This window comes from Lithobates pipiens, unplaced genomic scaffold (genome assembly GCF_037356315.1).
Source record: "Lithobates pipiens isolate NorthernLeopardFrog02 unplaced genomic scaffold, aLitPip1_a1.2 Scaffold_13, whole genome shotgun sequence".
Classification (NCBI taxonomy): domain Eukaryota; kingdom Metazoa; phylum Chordata; class Amphibia; order Anura; family Ranidae; genus Lithobates; species Lithobates pipiens.
The window spans coordinates 474,344,299-474,371,903 of NW_027507718.1; positions in this window are offsets into that span (position 1 = coordinate 474,344,299).

Below are 27,605 nucleotides of genomic sequence, written 5' to 3' on the forward strand. Positions count from 1 at the left end.
GTACTACTTCTATCCGACTTGTAGGCGACCGGTACCCATTGATTTCAATGGAGGTCGCCTCCAAGTCGGATCTCCGTCTATACGGAGGCGACTTTGACAGAATTATCAGCTCTCAAGAGGGAACTCCACGGCAAATTTCTGAAAAAAATTTGGCGTGGGTTCCCCCTCCGAGAGCATACCAGGCCCTTAGGTCTGGTATGGATTCTAAGGGGAACCCCCTACGCCGAAAAAACGGCGTGGGGGTCCCCCCCAGATCCACACCAGACCCTTATCCGAGCACGCTACCCGGCCGGCCAGGAAGGGGGGTGGGGACGAGCGGGCGGCCCCCCCCCTCCTGAGCCGTACCAGGCCGCGTGCCCTCAACATGGGGGGTGCCTTGGGGGAGGGGGGGCCCCCCCACCCCAAAGCACCTTGTCCCCATGTTGATGAGGACAAGGGCCTCTTCCCGACAACCCTGGCCGTTGGTTGTCGGGGTCTGCGGGCAGGGGGCTTATCGGAATCCGGGAGCCCCCTTTAATAAGGGGGCCCCCGGATACCGGCCCCCCACCCTATGTGAATGAGTATGGGGTACAATGTACCCCTACCCATTCACCTGTGAAATAAAGTACAATAAAACACACAACACAGAGAAAAAGTATTTTATTGCACAGCCGGGGGTCTTCCGTCTTCGGGGGTCTTCTCGCCGGACTCCTCCGCTATGTGTGTGTAGCTCTTTTGCCAGCGGAGGAGTCCGGCTTTCTTCCTCCCCGCCGCCGGCCTCTTCTCCCGACTTCGGGGGTCTTGTCCCCCTCTTCGGTTCTTCTGCCGGGCCACCGCGCCTGGTCCGGTGGCCCGGTCTTCTGTCGCCGTCTTCCGTTCTTCTGTCGCCGCCTTCGGTTCTTCTGCCGGGCCACCGCGCCTTCTTATAGCTCTTTTACAGGCGGTGGCCCGGTCTTCCGTCGCCGCCGCCGCCGCCGCCGCCTTCCGTTCTTCTCCTTCTTCTTCTCCTGGAGATGTTGACTCGACGAGCTCTCCGGCCACAATGCCAGGGACGCGCTCCGCTGCCTCTTATATAGGGACAATGGGGCGGTGTCACATGGGTTGATGTCACATGGGTTGGTCACATGGGTTGATGTCACATGGTAAGGGGGCGGGGTCACCATGTGACATCAACCCATGTGACCAACCCATGTGACATCAACCCATGTGACACCGCCCCATTGTCCCTATATAAGAGGCAGCGGAGCGCGTCCCTGGCATTGTGGCCGGAGAGCTCGTCGAGTCAACATCTCCAGGAGAAGAAGAAGGAGAAGAACGGAAGGCGGCGGCGGCGACGGAAGACCGGGCCACCGCCTGTAAAAGAGCTATAAGAAGGCGCGGTGGCCCGGCAGAAGAACCGAAGGCGGCGACAGAAGAACGGAAGACGGCGACAGAAGACCGGGCCACCGGACCAGGCGCGGTGGCCCGGCAGAAGAACCGAAGAGGGGGACAAGACCCCCGAAGTCGGGAGAAGAGGCCGGCGGCGGGGAGGAAGAAAGCCGGACTCCTCCGCTGGCAAAAGAGCTACACACACATAGCGGAGGAGTCCGGCGAGAAGACCCCCGAAGACGGAAGACCCCCGGCTGTGCAATAAAATACTTTTTCTCTGTGTTGTGTGTTTTATTGTACTTTATTTCACAGGTGAATGGGTAGGGGTACATTGTACCCCATACTCATTCACATAGGGTGGGGGGCCGGTATCCGGGGGCCCCCTTATTAAAGGGGGCTCCCGGATTCCGATAAGCCCCCCGCCCGCAGACCCCGACAACCAACGGCCAGGGTTGTCGGGAAGAGGCCCTTGTCCTCATCAACATGGGGACAAGGTGCTTTGGGGTGGGGGGGCCGCACGCCCCCCTCCCCCAAGGCACCCCCCCATGTTGAGGGCACGCGGCCTGGTACGGCTCAGGAGGGGGGGGCCGCCCGCTCGTCCCCACCCCCTTTCCTGGCCGGCCGGGTAGCGTGCTCGGATAAGGGTCTGGTGTGGATCTGGGGGGGACCCCCACGCCGTTTTTTCGGCGTAGGGGGTTCCCCTTGGAATCCATACCAGACCTAAGGGCCTGGTATGCTCTCGGAGGGGGAACCCACGCCAAATTTTTTTCAGAAATTTGCCGTGGAGTTTCCCCTTGAGCTCATTCTCTGCTTGGCCGCGGCAAAAGTCGCCTGGCCTGGGGCGACTTGTAAGTCGTCCCAAGTCGCGCTTGAAGTCATCACAAGTCGTTTTGAAGTCGTCCCAAGTCGCCGCTGTCAAGTCGTGTCCAAGTAGCCTGATCAAGTCGCCTACAAGTCGTGTTGCCCCTGTGTGAATGGGCTCTTACTCTTTGCAATTGTCATTTGCGGTGCTGCCAGCTCCCCCCCCCTCCCTTTTTTTTGGGCAGCGTGGTATTTAGCACATTTTTTTCAGAGGAAAAGACTTATGCCCTATACACACGGTCGGACATTCCGACCACAAAATCCGTCTGATTTTTTCCGACGGATTTTGGCTGAAACTTGTGTTGCATACACATGGTCGGACAAAGTTGTTGGAAAATCCGATCATTCTGAACGCAGTGACGTTCGTTGCGTACGACGGGACTACGTAGAGGCCAGTAGCCAATAGCTTTCATCTCGTAATTTATTCTGAGCATGCGTGGCACATTGTCCGTCGGAATTCTCTACAAACGATTGGAAAAAGTACGATCGGATTTTGTTGTCGGAAAATTTTAGATCCAGCTCTCAAACTTTTTTTCTGAATTTCCGAAGGAAAAAGTCTGATAGAGCCCACACACGACCGGATTTTCTGACAACATAATCCGATCGGACAGTTTCCAATGGAATTTCTGACCGCGTGTACAGGGCATGAGAACAAGAATCACAGACGGGCGGCGGCGGCGACAGAAGACCGGGCCACCGCCTGTAAAAGAGCTATAAGAAGGCGCGGTGGCCCGGCAGAAGAACCGAAGAGGGGGACAAGACCCCCGAAGTCGGAAGAAGAGGCCGCGGCGACGAAGAAGAATGCTGGGCTCCTCCGCTAGTAAAAGAGCTACAAGAAGATAGCGGAGGAGTCCGGCGAGAAGACCCCCGAAGACGGAAGACGCCCGGAGCTGTGCAATAAAATATTTTAACCCTGTGTTGTGTTTTTTTGTACTTTTTTTCACAGGTGAATGGGTAGGGGTACATTGTACCCCATACTCATTCACATAGGGTGGGGGGCCGGTATCCGGGGCCCCCTTATTAAAGGGGGCTCCCGGATTCCGATAAGCCCCCCGCCCGCAGACCCCGACAACCAACGGCCAGGGTTGTCGGGAAGAGGCCCTTGTCCTCATCAACATGGGGACAAGGTGCTTTGGGGTGGGGGGGCCGCACGCCCCCCCTCCCCCAAGGCACCCCCCCATGTTGAGGGCATGCGGCCTGGTACGGCTCAGGAGAGGGGGGCCGCCCGCTCGTCCCCACCCCCTTTCCTGGCCGGCCGGGTAGCGTGCTCGGATAAGGGTCTGGTGTGGATCTGGGGGGGGGCCCCCACGCCGTTTTTTCGGCGTAGGGGGTTCCCCTTGGAATCCATACCAGACCTAAGGGCCTGGTATGCTCTCGGAGGGGGGAACCCACACCAATTTTTTTTCAGATTACATAAGGGCGTGGTTTATGAGAAGTGGGAGGGGCCAAAACGATGGGCGGGGTCATGATGGGCGGGGTCTGCCCCCCCCCCATCCAAAAACGTCACCAGTCGCCACTGATAGCTGGTAAGCCTTAAATTTATGTGATGGTGGATTCACAGTGTTCTTTGAATATAGAAGATTCCTCAGGCCGCGTACACACGCGGGGACTGTTCGCCCAACTTTGTCCGTCAAACAGTTTCGGCAAACAGTCCGCTCAAAATTAGCATGGACGGACATGGCCACACACGACGAACGAACAGTTTGCTGAAACCGTGCGCGATGACGTGAACGGCACGTACGACGGGACGAAAAATACGACGTCCTATACACTGCATTATAACTTTCGGCGTGTAAATCCTTTCTGAGCATGCGCGGAACTTAGTTTGACGAACAAGCCTACACACGGGCGGACTGTTCGCTCAAACAAGGTTTCAGCGGACAGTTTTACGGAATTTCCGAAAAACCTTGTTCGTCAAACTGTCCGCTGAAACTGTCCGCTGAAAGCCCACACACGAGCGGACTGTCCGCCCAAACACTGTTCAGCGGACAAAGTTGGGCGAACAGTCCGCCCGTGTGTACGCGGCCTCACAGGGTGTTTTCATCATTCGCTCCCCGTTGGGAAGTATTATGGAAGAGACTTTCATTTTTATATTCATTCAAATTTTTTCATTTTCTATTTAAGTTTATACATTTTTTGGTCGTATTTGTTGGTTCATTTACCATTTTTTATATATATTCTATGATATTCACATATTCGCTAATTTGGTTGCCTCTGTATCACTCAATAGGATATTTTTGTTTGTCACTACATAGGATTAATTTGTTTATTGCATTTAACTGCATTTGAATTTTTGTTCACTTTTTATTAGCTCATCATTATAGGGTTTTCCATTTTGTTAATATAATTCACAGGGTCATCTTTTTATTAGATCATATTAATTTGTCTTTTTACTAGCGCAGCTTCTTTTTTGTTTCTTACATTATTACACTATCTGGGATCTTTCTTTTACTTCTATCACTGATATCAAGGCGAGCATATAGGAGGCTTTATTCATCATAAGAAACCACCGGTCAGACCTGCTGAGAGGGACCCCGAGAGGACCCTCGGAGGCAGTTAAAAGTATCTGGCTTTGTTCTATGCTATTACCTTACAGCAGTAAGGTGAGAGGCTAGTGCACACTGAGGTGTCATCGCGTTGGATTGACTAGGCATCGGCCTTTTACTCACTGTTCTTGGTTAAGGGATTCATCACTTATCCATCATCCTTTGATTGACTTAGTTATTACTCTTCGATTGTTATCTGTGCCTAGGGTGGCACATGGGACATTTGACTTCACAACGTGTTTACTTACCTGTCTTTTTTGCACCTTATGATTTTACTTATTTATTGTAAAGTTTATGTTCATTGTGTTTGTATTTACTTGTTTTATTGTGGGATTATTTACACATCGATGCTATTTGCACTTGCACTTTAAACATAAGATTTTTATTTAGCTTTATTTAGATTTTTATTTAGCAATTATTTAGCAATTATCGCCAGTCACACCATTTATTTATTTTTTTTCACTTCAGCCATTCCATTCAAGGGTCTTACTGGATTTTGAGCGTTGATGACCTTATATAATCCTATATTATATTTCTGATGTTCATATCATATATGCACAGTGTGGAGGTGAAAGTAGTAGAGGATCGGTTGTTTGCTTCACACAATTATTCACTGGTAGATTTCTGTTGTTTCAGTGACTTCTTCACATTGGAATTTATGGTGCACGGTGAAACTTTATGACAGAAGGTGAAGGACAGTGAAATTTGATGATAAAATCAGGATTGGACACCATTTATTGATTGTTGCTATTTGTTTTTTGAATATTTGTGCACATCATGAGGCATTGATTTACAGCTCACAGTTTATGAATGTGTGTTTTTAGTGATTCACAGATATAATTATAAGGCATTTATGCACATAGGTGGTAAGTACTCATCTTTTATCTTTATTGTTTTTCTTCTCAACCAGCATTCAGTGGTACCCTAGGGTTCCTTCTGAGGTCGCTATGGGCTCCTCAATATCTGCCTCTCAGATAAGTAACCACTAACATCCATGGTGCATTATTTCCAATAACCACTAAAGTAAGGTATATTCTTCTTGCTGGCCACCAATGTAAGGGGGCATACTGACCAACAATTTTTGTTTCATTCGTCCTACTGACCACCATTGTAGTTGGCCCATCTAACCACTGACCGTTAGTATAATTGGCCCTTGTATCCACTGACCATCAGTATAATTGGTCCTTCTATCCACTGAGCACCAGTATAATTGGCCCGTCTGACAAGTCTGACAAGTCAACCCGTGCAAATAATGGTTGACTTATGACTGAAGAAATCGCATAAAGTGACAAATGCCAAAAAAAAAAGGGGGGGGGGGGAGTGAATATGTGCAAGTGTCCTATGTGGTAAAGAATAGTATCAGCTAAATACTATCATCGAACACAACAGAATATTAAATCCAAAGCAGAACAAAATAGAAAAAAACACATACATTAATCTTGGTGTTAGGGGAAAGGAAAGAACCTTCTAAAAAATATATATATAATCCGAACAAAAGAAGGGGGTGTGCATAATGTTTTAGACTTAGTAAATGACCGCCAGTGTAAAGGGGTCTTTCCCCCTCCCCAGTGACTTTCCTGGACTGTGCAGGATGGACACAAATAAAAAAGGTGGTCCTTCTGCACTTTAAGGGGACATTTGTTCACTAATCACCAATGAAAGGGATAATTTCTGCACTGATCACCAACATAAGGAGCATTTCTGCACTGGAAAATCTGGCCGGAACAGGTTAATAGGTACACTAGGCTCTCAAATAATTAGGTAATAAATATAGTATCGTTCGTCCTAGAAGGTGCTATATAAGAACATAAAAGCCAATATGTGTTTGAAGAATAATGAGGAGCCCTCACAGCTGTACCGTAATAATATTTTGAGTAAAAATCATGTGAATGTTCAGAAAATTTCAATAGTTTAAAACATAATTCCCAATGCGATTTTGTAAGGTTAGCAAAGTTGCATAAAGTGGCAGTGCTGGATATAAAGAAGGTCCATGCAGGTAACTACTACATCATATAGTGATTTAAATAATATATATAAAACAGTCGACAAGATATATAGTGATTCCCAATGCGATTTGTTCAAACTAATAAAGTCGCATAAAAGTGCTAGTGCCAGACAGAGAATAGATCTGTGAAAATATCTATTACATCCAAATATGAAAATATAATGTGCAAAAAAACAGTCACTAACTAAATAAAACAATGGTGCAAATAATGGTTGACTTGTGACTGAAGAAATCGCATAAAGTGACAAATGCCAAAAAAAAAAGGGGGGGGGGGGGAGTGAATATGTGCAAGTGTCCTATGTGGTAATGAATAGTATCAGCTAAATACTATCATCGAACACAACAGAATATTAAATCCAAAGCAGAACAAAATAGAAAAAAACACATACATTAATCTTGGTGTTAGGGGAAAGGAAAGAACCTTCTAAAAAATATATATAAATCCGAACAAAAGAAGGGGGTGTGCATAATGTTTTAGACTTAGTAAATACAAAAAAATTGAGCAATAATCTTTGTTAAAAATGTCCATTCAACTTGTGCGACACCCGATAGCGATTATCTCAAAAATCGCATATAACGAAGCAATCGCATACAGTGCTGGTGGTTTAAATATCTGTGCACTACAAAATAACAGCTTAAGCGGTGGTGGTAATAGTGATGGTGAATGTATCCCACGTGGTCCTGTGTGATCGAAATATGGGTGTCCCCTTACCTTACGGCTGTAAGGTAACAGCGTATGATATATATGTCCTCAGGGTTCCTGATGATCGTTATCCTTCGAGGTCCTGTTCCTATGTCCCCGGGTCGTGGCGTCTCCTGCCGTCTCCTGCCTATTCTGCCGTACTGGACTCTTTATGTGGTCGCTCAGCAGTACTTCAGCGTGGGGGGGGGGGGGTACCTCAGCGGTGGGTGTTTATGTAAGGGGTTAAACACATAAGGAAGGGAGCCCCATAGTGTAATAGTTTTTCCAACAATATTGAAGTTTATTCATAAAAACGGATTGAATACTCACAAACAGATAGGTTTCTTATATGAGATATAAACGAGCCTCGAGCTCGATTGCGTCACTTCCGGTAGCGTCCCGACGCGTGTTCGTCACGGTCACGTGACTTCATCAGGGGATGCCTAGTGCTCAGGGAAGTGTCTTTAAATAGAGACATTAATTTGCTTATTTGGCGGCCATTTTGGGGGAGAACCGGAAGTGTCCCGGCGGCCATTTTGCGGTGTACATGGTCGCCGGAAGTACACGTGTTTTTTGCCTTCGACTAGACCAACTATAGTTTTAAAGCCCAACTCCAGGAAATAGATAAAATCTACCTTTGTAGTGGGACCCCCACCTTGCAAGGGTTAACTGCTTGTTCAGTCTTTGGGTATAGGGATAAAAAATAATACTTACCTTATTTCACACTCCAACAGGGTTCCTCCAGCGATGTAATTGGTCCTATGAAGCTCCTTTTTAAAGTGCTCCTATCTGCGGTCGCACTTGTGCACCTTGTACAATGCAGGGTTAATAGCATAATTATAGCATAGATCATTTCATCTTCGACATTTTTTATATTATCTCTACTTCAGTTTCTCCTCCAAACTGAACATTACAATTATCACCAGTCAGAAGCCGACATCATTTTGTGAAGTACAAATCTGTGTGCCCATTTTTGTGACCTGGCTCTTGAAGTAGAATTTTGGGAAAAAAACTAACCTTAAAAATACTCCCTCTCTCCCCCCTCCTAACACCTACAGTGGTGTGAAAAAGTGTTTGCCCCCTTCCTCATTTCCTGTTCCTTTGCATGTTTGTCACACTTAAGTGTTTCGGAACATCAAACCAATTTAAACAATAGTCAAGGACAACACAAGTAAACATAAAATGCAATTTGTAAATGAAGCTGTTTATTATTAAAGGTGAAAAAAAATCCAAACCATCATGGCCCTGTGTGAAAAAGTGATTGCCCCCCTTGTTAAAACATACTATAACTGTGGTTGTCCACACCTGAGTTCAATTTCTCTAGCCACACCCAGGCCTGATTATTGCCACACCTGTTCACAATCAAGGCATCACTTAAATAGGAGCTGCTTGACACAGTAAGGTCCACCAGAAGATCCTTAAAAGCTACACATCATGCCGAGACCCAAAGAAATTCAGGAACAATTGAGAAAGAAAGTAATTGAGATCTATCAGTCTGGAAAGGGTTATAAAGCCATTTCCAAAGCTTTGGGAATCCAGCGAACCACAGTGAGAGCCATTATCCACAAATGGCGAAGACATGGAACAGTGGTGAACCTTCCCAGGAGTGGCCGGCCGCCCAAAATTACCCCAAGAGCGCAGCGACGACTCATCCAAGAGGTCACAAAAGACCCCACAACAACGTCCAAGGAACTGCAGGCCTCACTTGCCTCAGTTAAGGTCAGCGTTCATGCCTCCACCATCAGGAAAAGACTGGGCAAAAATGGCCTGCATGGCAGAGTTCCAAGGAGAAAACCACTGCTGAGCAAAAAGAACATCAAAGCTCGTCTCAATTTCTCCACAACACATCTTGATGATCCCCAAGACTTTTGGGACAACATTCTGTGGACCGATGAGACAAAAGTGGAACTCTTTGGAAGGTGTGTGTCCAAGTATATCTGGCGTAGAAGGAACACTGCATTTCATAAAAAGAACATTATACCAACCAGTGGCGGCCCGCCCATAGGGGGCGCCCGGGCGCCGCCCCCCCTCTCCCTAGGTGTAAAAAAAAAAAAAAGTAAAAAAAAAAAAAAAAAAAAAAAAAGTTAAAAAAAAAGTAAAAAAAAAAAACGGGCCCTTTAAGACATTTAAAAAAAAAAAAAAAAAATGTCATTTAACAATTTAACATAGTGTACTGTGGCGCCGGTCACAGTGCACTATGAGAAGCGCCACGTCCATGCAATCACAAGATTGCATTCATGGCGCTTCATTTGCGGGTTAAAAACCCGCCTTGCGGCGCACAGCAGAACGCCGACTAGCTTCCGCCCGTAAAATCACTGTGATTCTACGGGCGGGAGCATTGTCACTCTTAGACAGGCAGTCACTTCCGGCTTTCGGCTGCTTCACGAAACCCGGAAGTGACGTAGGCAGCTCCGTTCCTTAGCCCGAGCGGAGCTGCCAGACAGTGAGAGGTGAGTCACCGCATAAAGGCTTTCTAGCCTCTACTTTGTGGAGAATGTTCGTGCATTTAGCTGAATGAATGCAAAAAGCTTTCACAGCCAGAAAGGTTTCCCCAGGCCAGGCGACTTTTGCCGTGGCCAATCAGAGAATGAGCTCTGAAGGGGGAACTCCACGCCAAATTTCTGAAAAAAAATTTGACGTGGGTTCCCCCTCCGAGAGCATACCAGGCCCTTAGGTCTGGTATGGATTCCAAGGGGAACCCCCTACGCCGAAAAAACGGCGTGGGGTTCCCCCCCAGATCCACACCAGACCCTTATCCGAGCACGCTACCTGGCCGGCCAGGAAAGGGGGTGGGGACGAGCGGGCGCCCCCCCCCTCCTGAGCCGTACCAGGCCGCGTGCCCTCAACATGGGGGGGTGCCTTGGGGGAGGGGGGGCGTGCGGCCCCCCCACCCCAAAGCACCTTGTCCCCATGTTGATGAGGACAAGGGCCTCTTCCCGACAACCCTGGCCGTTGGTTGTCGGGGTCTGCGGGCGGGGGGCTTATCGGAATCCGGGAGCCCCCTTTAATAAGGGGGCCCCCGGATACCGGCCCCCCACCCTATGTGAATGAGTATGGGGTACAATGTACCCCTACCCATTCACCTGTGAAAAAAAGTACAAAAAAAAAAACACAACACAGGGTTAAAATATTTTATTGCACAGCTCCGGGGGTCTTCCGTCTTCAGGGGTCTTCTCGCCGGACTCCTCCGCTATCTTCTTGTAGCTCTTTTACTAGCGGAGGAGTCCGGCTTTCTTCCTCGCCGCCGGCCTCTTCTCCCGACTTCGGGGGTCTTCTCCTCCTCCTCCTCCTCCTCCTCCTCCTCCTCCCCTCCCCCAAGGCACCCCCCCCATGTTGAGGGCACGCGGCCTGGTACGGCTCAGGAGGGGGGGGGGCCGCCTGCTCGTCCCCACCCCCTTTCCTGGCCGGCCGGGTAGCGTGCTCGGATAAGGGTCTGGTGTGGATCTGGGGGGGAACCCCACGCCGTTTTTTCGGCGTAGGGGGTTCCCCTTGGAATCCATACCAGACCCAAGGGCCTGGTATGCTCTCGGAGGGGGAACCCACGTCAAATTTTTTTTCCGATTACATAAGGGGCGTGTTTTATGAGAAGTGGGAGGGGCCAAAATGGTGGGCGGGGTCATGATGGGCGGGGTCTGGCGCCCCCCCATCCAAAAACTTCACCAGCCGCCACTGATACCAACAGTAAAATATGGTGGTGGTAGTGTGATGGTCTGGGGCTGTTTTGCTGCTTCAGGACCTGGAAGACTTGCCGTGATAAAAGGAACTATGAATTCTGCTGTCTACCAAGAGATCCTGAAGGAGAATGTCCGACCATCTGTTCGTGTACTCAAGCTGAAACGAACTTGGGTTCTGCAGCAGGACAATGATCCTAAACACACCAGCAAGTCCACCACCGAATGGCTGAAGAAAAACAAAATGAAGACTTTGGAGTGGCCTAGCCAAAGTCCTGACCTGAATCCTATTGAGATGTTGTGGTATGACCTTAAAAAGGCCGATCATGCTCGAAAACCCTCTAATGTAACTGAATTAGGACAATTCTGCAAAGATGAGTGGGCCAAAATTCCTCCAGGACGCTGTAAATGCCTCATTGCACGTTATCGCAAACGCTTGGTTGCAGTTGTTGCTGCTAAGGGTGGCCCAACCAGTTATTAGGTTTAGGGGGCAATCACTTTTTCACACAGGGCCATGATTGTTTGGATTTTTTTTCACCTTTAATAATAAACACCTTCATTTACAAATTGCATTTTGTGTTTACTTGTGTTGTCCTTGACTATTGTTTAAATTGGTTTGATGTTCCGAAACACTTAAGTGTGACAAACATGCAAAGGAACAGGAAATGAGGAAGGGGGCAAACACTTTTTCACACCACTGTATGTTGACCTGTGTAAGAATGTGTCTATGTGTCTACACTTACCTATTTTCAGGGGGAGGGGATCCAACATCACACACTGCACAGGACAGAGCTGAGTGTAATCTGAGACCTGAGTGGGGGAAATGAACATATATCTCCTCTACACAGTCTCTTATGGAAACATGCACAGCTGAGGCTGTCAATCACTGGCTGTGTGCGGGAGGAGGGGCAGGATATTTCCTGATACTGTCAGAAGTGACTCCATTACATGTGTGGTCTTGCAAGGGGCTGTCAATCAGGCTAATGTGGGATGGGTGGATGTGGCATTGTGAAAGAAACAGAGGAAGCCAATGCAATGTACTACATAGCCACCCATACAAACTGGCTTATTCTTAGGACCTGAACTCCAGTAATGAGCTGTTATTGATACTTACCTTGGTCTAGTTTGGCGCACTGTAAGTATGCATTACTCATCTTATGGACCATTGAGGAAGCTGGGAATCAAAGTAGTAGTCAGTGCTACTACAGCATGGGTGCTCAATATGTGGCCCTCCAGCTGTTACAAGACTACAAATCCCATCATGCCTCTGCGTATGGGATTTATGCTTATAAATGTCAGCCTTGCAATGCCTCATGGGACTTTTGCAACAGCTGGAGGGCCACAGGTTGAGCACTCATGTACTACAGTGAGAGCTCCACTGCACAATGGCCACAGAGAGTTGCTCACTCAAGGTGTTCTCTGACTAAAGGAATTGGAGAGAAGGGGCGGTGACGTTGCAATATCCACCTCATCCAATCACAGAATGCCTTGTATTCATTGAAAACTATAGAAGGTGCTCTACAAAAGGCAGTGGTGCTAAGTAAGCTCCCTCTCCCAGACAGTGAGCAGACTGGAATTCGCTCACGTAGAACCTGGAACACTGTTTTTTACTGTAGTACCACCTACTAATACAGGGATTTCCAGCAGCCCATCAAGTATGAGATATACAGTATCTCACAAAAGTAAGTGCACCCCTCACATTTTTGTAACTCTTTTGTTATATCTTTTCATGTGACAACGCTGAAGAAATGACACTTTGCTACAATGTAAAGTAGTGAGTGTACAGCTTGTATAACTGTGTAAATTATTATTATTTATTATTATTATTCAGGATTTATATAGCGCCAACAGTTTGTGCAGCGCTTTACAATATGAGGGCAGACAGTACACTTACAATACAAATCAATACAGGAGGGATCAGAGGGCCCTGCTCGTTAGAGCTTACAATCTAGAAGGGAGGGTCAAGTTGAAACAAAAGGTTTTAACTGTGGGGGAATGAGCTGATGGAGAAAATGAAAATACAGTTGTTAGGTGTGGGTGGGGTAGGCTTCTCTGAAGAGAAGTGTTTTCAGGGATCGTCTAAAAGCTAATAAAGTAGGAGATAGGCGGACAGATTGGGGTAGGGCATTCCATAGGATTGGGGAGGCTTTGGAAAAGTCCTGGAGGCGAGTATGGGAGGAGGTGATGAGGGAGCTAGAGAGCAATTTGCTGTCTCTTCAAAATAATTCAACACACAGCCATTAATATCTATGAGAACATCACCTTCAGTTTGAGGATGCCTCACAGACACACAATAGGGTTTAGGTCTGAAGCCATGCCTGGCCAGCCCAACATCTTTATCCTCAGCTTCTTTAGCAAGTCAGTGGTCACCTTGGAGGTGTGTTTGGGGTTGTTATCATGCTGGAATACTGCCCTGCGGCCCAGTCTCTGAAGGGAGGGTATCATGCTTTGCTTCAGTATGTCACAGTACATGTTGGCATTCATGGTTCCCTCAATGAACTGTAGCTCCCCAGTGCCGGCAGCACTCATGCAGCCCCAGACCATGACACTCCCACCACCATGCTTGACTGTAGGCAAGACACTTGTCTTTGTACACTTCACCTGGTTGCCACCACACACACTTGACACAATCTGAACCAAATAAGTTTATCTTGGCCTCATCAGACCACATGGTTCAAGTAATCTTTGTCTTCAGCAAACTGTTTTTGGGCTTTCTTGTGCATCATCTTTAGAAGAGGCTTCCTTCTTGGACGACAGCCATGCAGATCAATTTGATGCAGCGTGCAGTATATGGTCTGAGCACTAACAGGCTGACCTCCCACCCCTTCAACCTCTGCTGTAATGCTGACAGCACTCATACATCTATTTCCCAAAGACAACCTCTGGATATGACGCTGAGCACGTGCACTCAACTTCTTTGGTCGACCATGGTGAGGCCTGTTATGAGTGGAACTTGTCCTGTTAAACCGCTGTATGGTCTTGGCCGCCATGCTGCAGCTCAGTTTCAGGGTCTTGCCAATCTTCTTCTAGCTCTAGGCCATCTTTATGTAGAGCAACAATTCTTTTTTTTCAGATCCTCAGAGAGTTCTTTGCCATGAGGTGCCATGTTGAACTTCCAGTGACCAGTATGAGAGAGTGAGAGCGATAACACCAAATTTAACACACCTGCTCCCAAATCACACCCGAGACCTTGTAACACTAACAAGTGACATGACACCAGGGAGGGAAAATGGCTAATTGGACCCAATTTGGACATTTTCACTTAGGGGTGTACTCACTTTTGTTGCAGTGGTTTAGACATTAATGGCTGCGTGTTGTGTTATTTTTTAGGGGACAGCAAATTTACACTGTTATACAAGCTGTACACTCACTACTTTACATTGTAGCAAAGTGTAATTTCTTCAGCGTTGTCACATGAAAAGATATAATAAAATATTTACAAAAATGTGAGGGGTGTACTTACTTTTGTGAGATACTGTATATACTTAAATTGTGTCAGGCTGAGTATGCAATGCAGATCATTCCTGGAGTTCAGCTCTTAAGAATCAGCCAGTTTGTGTGGGTGGCTGTGTAATGCATTACATCGGCTTCCTCTGTTTCATTCACAATATGCCACATTTCCCCTCGTAATAGCTTGTGCACTGACTGACAGATGCTTGCGAGACGGACCACACTGCGCTTCAATGTAATCTATTTTTATGCCGTGCCCAGGAGATGAAGGGGCCATTTATATACATTAGGTATAGCTGTCGAAAGATTGGAGCTCTTATCAGTGGCACAGATGTCTGTGCTTGAGCACCGTCGCACAATGCGAGCCTGCGGGCCAGGAAGGCGAGCTGGAGGACATGTGACGCTGCAGCTTGCGGCAGCCTCGTCCTGGAGGAAGCTGAATCACAGTGAAAGCAGCTCCCTCTCATTCATGTTTCCCAATGATAACAGCCATATCTTAATGCTGCAGTGCACGCATCCTGAACTCCTCGCCACCGCTTATGGACGCATCCCCATCTGGAATGGATTCATTTATATCCTTCAGTTATTAGAAGGGGACCTAGAAACACACAGAGGACGCTAAGCTTCAGTTATCAATCTACTTGAAATGGAAACTTTATCTTCTGCGCCGAAACTACCAATCAGATTTCAGTTCTCAGGTTCCTGCTGTTATTGTCCAGTTCAGGTTGGGCTCAAATGTTTGTAGTTGGACAGCACAGTTCATATTGCAGACACATAAATGAGGCTTTCACTATATTGCCAAAAGTATTGGGACACCTGCCTTTTACATGCACAAGAAATTTAATGGCACCCCAGTCTTAGTCCGTAGGGTTCAATATTGAGTTGGCCCACCCTTTGCAACTATAGCAGCTTCAACTCTTGTGGGAAGGCTGTTCCCAAGGTTTAGGAGTGAGTCTATGGGAATGTTTGACCATTCTTCCAGAAGCGCATTTGTGAGGTCAGGCAATGATGTGGACAAGAAGGCCTGGATCGCAGTCTCCACTCTAATTCATCTCAAGGGTGTTCTATCGGGTTGAGGTCAGGATTCTGTGCATGCCAGTCAAGTTCCTCCACCCCAAACTCACTCATCCATGTCTTTATGGACTTTGCTTTGTGAACTGGTGCACAGTCATTTTGGAACAGGAAAGGGCCATCCCCAAACTATTCCCACAAAGTTGGGAGCATGAAATAATCCAAAATGTCTTGGTATGGTGACATCTTAAGAGTTCCCTTCACTGGAACTAAGGGGCCAAGTCCAATGCCTAAAGAACAACCCCGCACCATAATTCCCCCCCCCCCCCCCCACCAAATGATTTGGACCAGAGAAGAAAGCAAAGTCCATAAAGACATGGATGAGCGAGTTTGGGGTGGAGGAACTTGACTGGCTGCACAGAGTCCTGACCTCAACTGGATAGAACAGCTTTGGGATAAATTAGAGAGAAGACTGCAAGCCAGGGCTTCTCATCCAACATCAGTGCCTGACCTCACAAATGCACTTCTGGAAAAATGGTCAAACATCCCCATAGACACACTCCTAAGCCTTGTGGACAGCCTTCCCAGAAGAGTTGAAGCTGTTATAGCTGCAGTGGGTGTGCCAACTCAATATTGAACCCTACGGACTAAGTCTGGGATGCCATTAAAGTTTATGTACGTGTAAAGGCAGGCATCCCAATACTTCTGGTAATATAGTGTATTTCCAATGGATATTTCATTGCTATATGCTATTGCTGAGTCAGATTAGGATATACAGGGACGGCCAAGGAAATATCTTTTAAGGGCTCATTGTTAAATCAGCAAAAATTATTTTAAATCATGGCTATGTAATAACCTTCAATGATTTTACTTTCTTCATCAAATCTGAACTCTGGGAGCAAAAACTTTCCTTCAATAGCCCCAATGGATATAAATCCACTTTATGTAGCCCAAATGCCTCTGCAGTGCAAACCTTGTTAAAGTAGTAGTGACATCATCACTGTGCTATACATTGCCTGTGCAGAGAGCGGAGCCCAGCAGGCCCCTCCCACTAAAGGCTGCCTGCAGAGAACTACAGGAGGGGGAGGAGACAAGACCAGTCATCCTGCACAAGGAAAGAGAGCAGCAGTAACCAGTCTTAATACAGAAAACCCTGTATCACACTGAATTAGTGCACAGATCTCGAATAAGTACACATGGCACACCGGGATTCAAGAAAGAGTACACATGAGGAATGGATTTAGACAATACTTGGTTATCCTGGAGTTTAGCTTTAAAGTGGTCCTGGCATCAGATATATACTTTTGTATGTTACATGCATGCCAAATAATATGTAAGCGTTCCATGTACAGGTATTTATTACATCTCACAGAGATCAGGGTGTTCCCTCAGACAATGGGTTCATCTGATTTTCTCCCCAGAAGGATCTAGCCATATTTGTTCAGGCATCATTCAGGGTCACCATCTACCTCCTGTGCTAAGATGTCGGCACATTAATCCTGGTTGCCTTACAGTAGCCTTCATGTTTCTGGCTATATTTAAACATGTTGTCCTACAAAGAGTCCTTCAGGTGCCTTTTGGCAAACTCCAGACTGGCTGTCATGTGCCTTTTACTGAGGAGTGGCTTCCGTCTGGCCAATCCACTATACAGGCCTGATTGGTGGAGTGCTGCAGAGATGGTTGTTGTTCTGGAAGGTTCTCCTCTCTCCACAGAGAAACGCTGGAGCTCTGTCAGAGTGGCCATCGGGTTCTTGGTCACCTCCCTGACTAAGGCCCTTCTCCCCCGATCGCTCAGTTTGGTCGTGCAGCCCGCTCTAGGGAGAGTCCTGGTGGTTCCAAACTTCTTCCATTTAGGGATGATGGAGGCCACTGTTCTCATTGGGACCTTCAATGCCGCAGAAAGTTTTCTATACCCTTCCCCGGATCTGTGCCTCTATACAATCTTGCCTCGGAGGTCTACAGACAATTCCTTGGACTTCATGGCTTGGTTTGTGCTCTGACATCCTCTGTTAACTCTGGGATCTTATATAGACAGGTGTGTACCTTTCCAAATCATGTCCAGTCAACTGAATTTACCACAGGTGGACTCCAATCAAGTTGTAGAAACATCTCAAGGATGATCAGTGGAAACAGGATACACCTGAGCTCAATTTTGAGTGTCATGGCAAAGGCTGTGAATACTTATGTACATGTGATTTTTTTTTTTTTTTTTTTTTAATAAATTTGCAAATATTTCAAACAAACATCTTTCACATTGTCATTATGGGATGTTATTACTAGAACCTAGAGAAAATTATTTTAATAAATAATAATAATTGAATAATTTAATCAAATTGGAATAAGGTTGAACAGAACAAAATGTGGAAAAAGTGAGGCACTGTGAATAGTTTCCAGATGTACTGTTTACAGCAACAATATTTTTCACTGCTTATTGTTAAAATACATCCCCCCCCAACTTTCCAAAATTGCAGCCCCCCCCCCCCCCCCACACACACACCCATACCCCAATTGGACTATTTTTTATTTTTTTATACCTTTATTCTTGTTGCCTTGCAGTACTTTGGGGATTCTGGGGAATGACCTGCAAGTTTGCTGGTTTACCTGTCTCTATTTTATCTTCAGGCGACCGGCTGTCTCTATGTGGTCATCAGGGGCTGGCTGTCTCTATGGGTTCATCAGGGGATGGGTGTTTCTATGTGGTCATCAGGGGGCTTGCTTGGCTCTCTGTATGTGGTCATCAGGATCTGGATGTTTCTATGTGATCTTTGGGGGGCTGGCTGTCTGTAAGTGGTCATCAGGGGGCTGGCTTGGCTGTCTCTATGTGGCCAACGGGGGTTGACTGTCTCTATGTGGTCATCTGGAGCTGTCTGTCTCTAAGTGGTAATCGGGCTGTCTTGCCTGTCTTTATGTGGTCTTGAGGGGGCTGACTGTCTCTAAGTAGTCATCAGGGGCCTGGCTGTGCTGTTTCTATGTGGTCATCAGGGGGCTGGTTTGGCTCTCTCTATATGGACACCAGGGGCTGGCTGTCTCTGTGTGGTCATTGGGGTTTGGCTGTGTCTATGTGGTCATCGGAGGCTGGCTGTCTCTATGTGGTCTTCAGGGGGCTGGCTGTCTCTAAGTGGTCTTCAGGGGGCTGGCTGTCTCTAAGAGGTCATTAGGGGGCTGGCTTGGCTGTCTCTATGTGGTCATTGGGGGCTGGCTGTCTCCATGTGGTCATCAGGGTCTGGCTGTTTCTATGTGGTCTTAAGGGGCTTGCCGTCTCTATGTAGTCATCGGAGTACTGGCTGTTTCTATGTGGTCATCCGGGGGCTGGCTTGGCTCCCTCTATGTGGTCATCAATCAGGGTCTGGCTATTTTTATGTGGTCATCGGGGGCTGGTTGTCTCTAGGTGGTCATGGGGGGGCTGGCCACCTCAATGTGGTTATTGGTGGGCTGGCTGTCTCTGTGTGGTCATCAGGGGTTGGCTTGGCTATCTTTATGGGGTCATCAGGGGGCTTGCTGTCTCTATGTAGTCATCAGGGGGTGGCTATATCTATGTGGTCATTTGGGGGCTGACTTTCTCCATCCGGTCATTGAGGGCTGGCTGGAAGAATCTAATAGAGAGAGCGACCCCTGATATAGTAAGTAAAGAAGATATTGGGGTAGGACCCAGCATGCAGTGAATTGGCAGATTGCATCAGGGCAACACTGGATGTGTGAGTATGTATTTTGAGGATAACCCAGAGAATAAGGTAAGAGAGTATTAAAAAAATAACACATGGGGATCATCTCTGATCTGGCATCTCAGTCCAGGAAGTGACTAGGGTGACCACGTGCATTTTGCAGGTCTGTCCTGGGCACCTTCATTCCGGAACAATACAATGTTCTGGAATTAAACTGATACAGCCGATGCAGCTGTTTGCGATTCTGCATCAATGCGGAGAATGGCTGCATCCATTGCCAGTGACGTCATTGGCATTTTTGTTATTTTTCCCAGACATACATTTGAATATAAAAATCTCTGTACTCAGTGTATTTTTATTAAGAACTACACACCATGGGGAGAAGACTGAGGCTGGGTTCACATATATGCGAACTGGATGCAGATTTTACCACATCCAATTTGCATGACGGGCGAGTGGGACCGGCTCTCAATGAAGCTGGTTCACACAGGTCCGGGGTGGCCGCGGTCCGCATTCACAAAGGGTCCTGTTCATCATTGGGTCTGATTCGGGTGAAAATTTGGGCAAAAATTTGGACCTGGTTCACACCTGAACCAGTGACCAGGGATGCACCAGACCCTAAGAATGAAACCGTGGCTGCATATGTGTGTGTGTGTGTGTGTGTGTGTGTGTGTGTGTGTGTGTGGTGGGGGGGTTGTGTCCTCTAGTGAGAGAGTATTGAGCACAGAGTTGGACTTTAAATTGACTCCTGTGGTAAAATTTAGGAACTTCCTACCACTGGAGGAAGAAGAGGTCACTGCATGGGAGGAGGGCACGCTTGGAGGAAATGTGCAGTATGTGGGGGGCCTTGAGCCTGGAGTTTGGCTTTAGGGTAGACTTTGCTTAACTGAAAGCTATGTTAGAAGTCTTGCTGGTATGGAAAATAGAAAGGATTGAATTTTTATCTCTATGGGAGAAAATGTGAATTGAGGCTCCGCTCCTTCCCAGTCTAAAGCAGGCCAAACATGGGTGGAAATTATTTTGGTTCAGGAACTGTCCGAATTTTAATCAATTCATTGGAAAGGTGGTTGTACATCTGTGCTAATGCCCTGCTGGAACATTTCTACTTGGCCAGCACCGCTGACTATAGAGAGTGCCAAAGTGCCCACTGTCAGCATACAATAGCAGAGCAAGGAGTATTCCCCCATCCACCTGCTGGTTGAACGAATAAAATATGACTATTGCAGGGCTGGACTGGGACAAAAATTTGGCCCTGGACTTCATCCAGACCGGCCCACTTTTCATTTTGCAAACAAGCACAAAAACAGTATATAAAACTATACGCAATTGTGCAAAAAAAAACATAAGTAGCATAACATAAGGAGTCCTCACTAACCTCTTTTATTATTTCACTTATTGTCCTCTGTATTTTTCTCATCTTTCTCACATCACTGCGTGAAGTTGAGGGCAAGCCACGCAGCCATTACTTTGTCACTGAAACCGGCCCACTGAGCCATCGGCCCACCGGGAAACTCCCTGCAGTTCCAATGGCCAGTACATGCCTGGACTATTGTATGGGCTGCTTAAACCCTTGGTCACATCATCCCTTCTGGAAGAGAGGTTCATAAAATCGAATCCCCTGTAGCAAAGATTACATGCCTAGGCTTCTGATCATGTGATCAGCCTGGAATGGAACATGGAGCAGTGTTTTCTCCAGAAAAGGTAGCTCAGCACTTCTGATATTTTAAGAGCACTATTTCAGGCAAAAATACAAGGGCTCAGGGCTGATTTCAGATTCTATCAAATCTGTCAGACCTGTGCACACCATACTAGTTGATTTTAGATCTAAATTACATTATACAGTCAGGTTACATAGTGTATGGTCAGCTTAATAAAGTAGTCACCAAAACAGGTGCCCACGTTGGAAGATTCATGCTAACTTTCTGTACTGGTGATAACTGCTGACACTTCCCGATGAGCTGTAAACATAGCAAAACATTGGCATCTCTCTCAAACTACCAGTGTAGTCCATCAACTCATGGAAATGAGATGAACAAAAACAGACATGGTTGCCTTCCAGCCTGGGTGACAACTGTGGTCCATAGAAACTATAGGGAAGTGAGTGGCGATATGATGAAGGGCCAGGAGGTGTGCTCCTGTGTTTGCTGGATTACCAGGTAAAATAGATTGTAAAGAGCCTGAAAAATGAACATGGATGCAGCCATCACATCTAAAGACGGGTAAGCTGCAATATATTACTTATTTGTTTTTGGGTACACTTTTATTTATTCATCCCAGGAAGCCTATAAATAAAGCTTTATTTTAACATCTGAATTTAGATCGACTTATACATATATTAGTGTCCACTAGAGTCAGTGGGTAAGAAATTCTTCTTAACAGTGTATAAATAGAGTGATATGCTATAAATGTCTTTTAGTTCTGGACTCATAATTCTTGCTAAAAGAATATCTTTCACGTACTCAGTAATGAGAGAGAAAATCCAATATTTGGTTTGGTATAGGTAAATACCGCAAATCTTTACTTTAGGATTAGGGTGACCACACACTCATGTGATCCATCATGTAATTAGGCAGATTTAGGGTAACTTGCTGAAAGACAGTGTATAAACTCAATACTGTTAAAAAAAAAAGTATAAATGTAAAACTGTGATTGAATAGGGCAAAGTGCCAAACCTGCTGACATCTAAATTATGCGACTATAAGTGATCCTATCATGAGAGAAACATTGGGGCTGCCACTGCTGGCCTCCTTCTAAAAAACAGCTGGTTGTTGATCTCTGACTTAAATAATTTATAAAGTTAGCCATGCACAGATCGATTTTTGGCTCATTCCTGCTAAACCCAATAAAATTCAAGCCATTGGTAGCCCTGTTGGCTAGCTAAAAATGGATAACGCTGTACTTTCATACTGTAAAATACCAACAGGCCACACAAGTACCTCTACAGGAGCTACCAATGTTTAACAGCAGAAGATTGGATCCAGCCCTCGAGGACACCCTTTAACATCATAATTTCCTGGCCTGGTGCTCAAAATAGACAAACTATCTCTTCCAGGTCCTGACGGAGACTCTTTTTAGGAAAAACCCTCTTCAGGCAGCAGGCCTGGGAGGCAAAGACACCCAGCACAGCATTTTCCTCTGGCAACAGCCCAGTAGGCAAAGCCCTTTCTGGAAGGCCACCCTAAATATTTATTTTCTTCCCCAGCATGCACCATTGGCAGTAAACCACCTAGCAGTTAGTGAGGAAGACATAAATGTTCATAGCCCTGTGCTATTGTATCTCCCTGCTCTATTTGCTAGGTACGCTCCCTTGCAACAGTTAGAAGTAAACAATAACCTATGCTTAGGTTACAACCAAAAATGGAGAACTATTACAATCCAAGCTCATGCTGACTACAGTCCAGCTGTAACACTAAAAACTGCTGCTTAGGGCAGGATCCCTACACTGAGTTACCTCTCTGACCAGTGAAAAGTTAAATCTTCCTTGTATTTCTTATCTTTATCAGCTCTGGGCACCTTCCTTGTCTTTATCAGCTCTTGACACCATTGTTATCTGACAATTCCAAGTGTGATGGGGAACGTTCCCCACAAATGTCTACTTTACAAACTGAGGTCTGTTGGCATGGACCATTGGGTGAGTACCTGGATTAAAAACTGGCTACAGGAGTGATCCAAAGGGCGGTTATAAATAGCAAGTACTTGGAAAGGTGCGGTGTGGTAAGTGGGGACCCCCAAGGATCTGTCCTGGGACCAATCCTGTTTAATTTATTCATAAATGATATAGAGGATGAGATAAATAGCTTAATCTCAATATTTGCGGATTAAACAAAGCTAAGCAGGGCAATAACTTCTATGCAGGATGTGGAAACCTTACAAGAAGACCTAAATAAAATAATGGGTTGGACAACTACATGGCAAATGAGGTTTAATGTTGAAAAATTTAAAGTAATGCATTTGGGTGCTAAAAATAGGAACAGTTCTTTGCTAGGGGGAAGAACCTCTGGGGGGAAACCAGGATGGAAAAAAAAACTGGGTTCCTAGTAGATGACAGGCTCAGCAATAGAATGCAATGACAAGCTGCTGCAAGCAAAGCCAACAGAATATTGGCATGCATTAAAAATGGGATTCACTCTAGAGATAAAAAGATAATTCTCCCACACTACAAGACTCTGGTCCGGCCGCATCTTGTGTATGCCGTGCAGTTCTGGGCACCAGTCCTCAGAAAGGATGTGCTGGAACTGGAGAAGTCCAGAGAAGGGCTACAAAGCTAATAAAGGGACTAGAGGGATCTCAGTTATGGGGAAAGACTACAAGAATTTAACTTCTTCTCTCTGGCGAGGAGACGCTTGAGAGGGGATATGATATGACAAATACCATACTGGTGACCTTAGCATGGGAAAAAATTTTTTCAGTAAAAGAGAGTTTAAAAAGACACGTGGCCATTCGCTGAAATTGGAAGAGGAGCGGTTTAACCTTAAAGTGATAGTAAAGTCTCTTTTTTTTTCTATAAAAATAACAAACGTATTATACATGCCTCCTCTGTGCAGTTGGTTTTGCACAGAGCAGCCTAGATCCTTTTCTTCTCGGGTCCCTCTTCTATTCTCTTGGCCCCTCCCTCCTGTTGAGTGCCCCCACAGCAAGCAGCTTGCTATGGGGACACTCAAGCCTAGTCACAGCTCCCTGTGTCCATTTAGACATGGAGCCCTGGCCCGGCCCCACCCCCTCTCTCTCCTGATTGGCTAGCTGGCTTTGATAGCAGCGGCAGACAATGACACCACTGCTGTGTCTCAGCCAATCAGGAGGGAGAATCTCGGATGGCTGAGACACTCGTAGACCTCGCTGGACAGAGAGGGGGCTCAGATAAGTGTTAAGGGGGTTGAGGGAGGCTGCTACACACAGAAGGCTTTTTATCTTAATGCATAGAAAGCATTAATATAAAAAAAACCTTCCGCCTTTACAACCACTTTAATCTGCCTAGAGGGTTCTTTACTGTCAGAGTTGTAAGGATGTGGAATTCTCTTCCACAAGCAGTGGTATTAGCAGGGAGCATCAATAGTTTAAAAAAACTATTCGATATGTATTTGAATGATCATAACATACAGGGATATGTAGTTTACTATTGACATAAATATACACACACATCCCAAGTTGAACTGAATAGACAGGTGTCTTTTTTCTACCTTACCGACTTTGTAAATATAAATAGCATGTCCTTGATCAGTTGTTGTGGTTCTTTCCCTTGGCCACTGCACCATTAAAGAACACAGTTGCTGGTGGGAGGAACCACAGCACCCAGCAAGGCAAACAATATCTAAGGGCCCTCACATCTTTAGTTATACTGATAGCAAACAATTGTGAATGATCTTTTACTGGGTTATTTTTAGTTCATAAATTGTAGCTGCCAATTAAAAAAATGCTAACATGCCAAATTTTTATTAAATCAAAATGTCATTGATATTTGTGTACCCACTAGAAGCAATAGACAATTCACACACAAAATCTAAACATACAAATTTTGTCGCTAACATGCACATTTTGGAGAAATTAGGTTCATCACACCTCATTATCGTCACAATTGACACTTGTATAGTCATTGCCAAGGATCCACTAAGCTAAATAAGCAATGGACAATTCACACAAATAGGATCTAAATCTACTAATTTTGTTGCTGGCTTGCAAATTTTAGAGAAATGAGGATTTGGGGTTCATCGGACCTCATTTTTAGCCCAGTTGACTTTTGTGCACACATTGGCAAGGGAGCTGTGGAAGCAATAGATAATTCACAGGCATGATCAAATTCTACTTTTTGATTTAACAGTTTAAAAAAACAGTAAGACTACTTTTATACTGAGGCATTTTTTCAGGCTTTAAAGGGCTAAAAAATAGCGCCTGAAAAAACGCCTCCCCTGAACCCCCAGTGTTAAAGCCTGAGTGCTTTCACACTGGAGCGGTGCGCTTGCAGGACATTAGAAAAAGTCCTGTGAACAGCATCTTTCGGGTGGTGCGGGAGCGTTGTATACACTGCTACTTCACCGCCCCTGCCATTGAAATCAATGGCCACTGCTGCGGAAACGCCTGCACATCGCTTTGGCAGTGGCGCTCTTAATCCTTTATTCGCCCGCTAGCAGGGGTAAAAAACACCCTGCTAGTGGCCGAAAAGCACCACTATTCTGCCCCATACACGCGGTCAGACATTCCGACCACAAAATCCGTCTGATTTTTTCTGACGGATTTTGGCTGAAACTTGTGTTGCATACACACGGGCGCAAAAAGTTGTCGGAAAATACTATCGTTCTGAACGAGGTGACATCAAACACGTACATCGGGACTATAAACGGGCCAGTAGCCAATAGCTTTTGTCTTTTCGTTTATTCTGAGCATGCGTGGCACTTTGTCCGTCGGAATTGTCTACACATGATCTAAATTTATGCGATCGGATTTTGTTGTCGGAAAATTTTAGATCCAGCTCTCAAACTTTGTGCGTCAGAAAATCCAACGGAAAAAGTCCAATGGAGCCCACACACGGTCGGATTTTCCGACAACAAGCTCCGATCGCACATTTTCCGTCGGAAAATCCAACCGTGTTTATGGGGCAATACAGTGGTAAAGTGCTGTTAAAATTAGCGGCACTTTACCGATAACGCCCCGCCCCCCAGTGTAAAGGTAGCCTAACATTCCTAGAATGACAGGATTGCTAACTGTCATATTTGCTTGTGTCTTCAAACTGTCAAACCATCAAATGACTGGAGTCGTAATTGATCACATGAGCAGCACCATGTCAGTTGCAGATCAAACAAAAGCAGCTTCCTTGGCTGTAAAGGATAGGAGGGTTTAATTTCCACTTTAAGGCTTTCAGCAGACAAATAGAGAGGAACTGAGCATGTGCAGAGCAGGTTTATATTTAATGTTTACATTTATGTGACTTAAGTTCTACTTTAAGTTTTAGTTATATACACTGCATTTCTGTAACCGATCAGAACAAAGTAAAGGGTTTCATTGTCTTTTAACCTGTCCCTTTTGGAATGCCTGGAGGCTGCTGTATCCTACTATCTGTATCCTAACGTCATACTTTTTTGGCCTTGAGCTGAGAGGGATTAGCGTTCTTCTGTCCTTCTATCTGCCAAACAAATTTCAGGTCTGCAATAATAACTGCTGTCCTTCCGGACGCCAGTCACTGCAGTGTCCTGTTCTGCTGACACCTCCAGCAGAGTTACATTTAAAGGGTAGACAGGATGCTTGGAGTTTGCCTATTACTTTACTCTGCACCTTCTTCTTGGCTTGCACCATCTCTGACTCAATTTACAAAATACATATTGATTTCTTCTTTATTTTTCCTCTTTAGTCATCACATTCCCTGAATGCGGCTTCTAGGAAAAAACAGCAATTTGTCTTGTAATGTGGAAGCTTTTGCCTATTCCTAAGCTCTTTCTGAAGATTCCCCTGAGCTTCCCCTCCCCAACCTCATCCCCAAATACTGATGAATGGTGACATTGTCCTCCCCCTGTTCCGCCCCACACAAAGCATTGCATTGGTAGCAGGTGAAAGCTGGGATTGAACTGGGGGCCAACAGACTTTGGGAGAGAGCCAGTCCATTGAGGAGAGCGCAGGGCCCAGCCTGCCCCACCTCTCCTACTCGACCTGAGAAAACACTTGCATGCCTATGATACGTGTAAAGACCGCTGTACACCATGGCTCATTTTTATAGTATATAGAAAACAAATTCACACAAACCTTATATTTCAATTTTGTTTTGGATTTTTTTTAAGGCAAGTTGAATCACCCAGTTGCCTCTTATATTAAGGTCCCATTGTAGTTCTATGCCACCATAGGGCACTATTTAAATGGAATATGAAGGCTGCCATGACTTACATACCATCTGAAAATGCTAGTTGCTTGGCTGTCATGCTGCTACCATTGCATTAGTACATTTTCAGGCAGTTACCTTTAACAAGAATGCAAATCAAGGGTTCTGACTTCAGTCTGACTTTCTAATCTGAATACAGAGCAAGGCAACAGCTTTACTTAAATCCCTTTCTATTCAGCTGTACATATTCATCTTCACTTTACTCCCCCACTGTTCCATTCAGCAATGTGGATGAAAAAAACTACCTAGTACTTCCAGATATGGGACAGCATGTGACTCTCTTTAGTTCCTCCCATGTGACTGTGCTGATGCTTGGCGATTGGCTGCTTAGACATGCAGTGCCTTCATATGCGGGTGAGAAGACAGTCCTTAGCCCTGTGTAGGCCAAGACTTGAAGCTTACACAGGCTTCTTCTCTTCAATCTCAGTGGCTGAACAGAGTGGCAAGTGGCAGAAGGAAGGTGTGTATGTGCAGCTGGCAAGAGAAACAGCAATTAAAGCTGAGTTCTA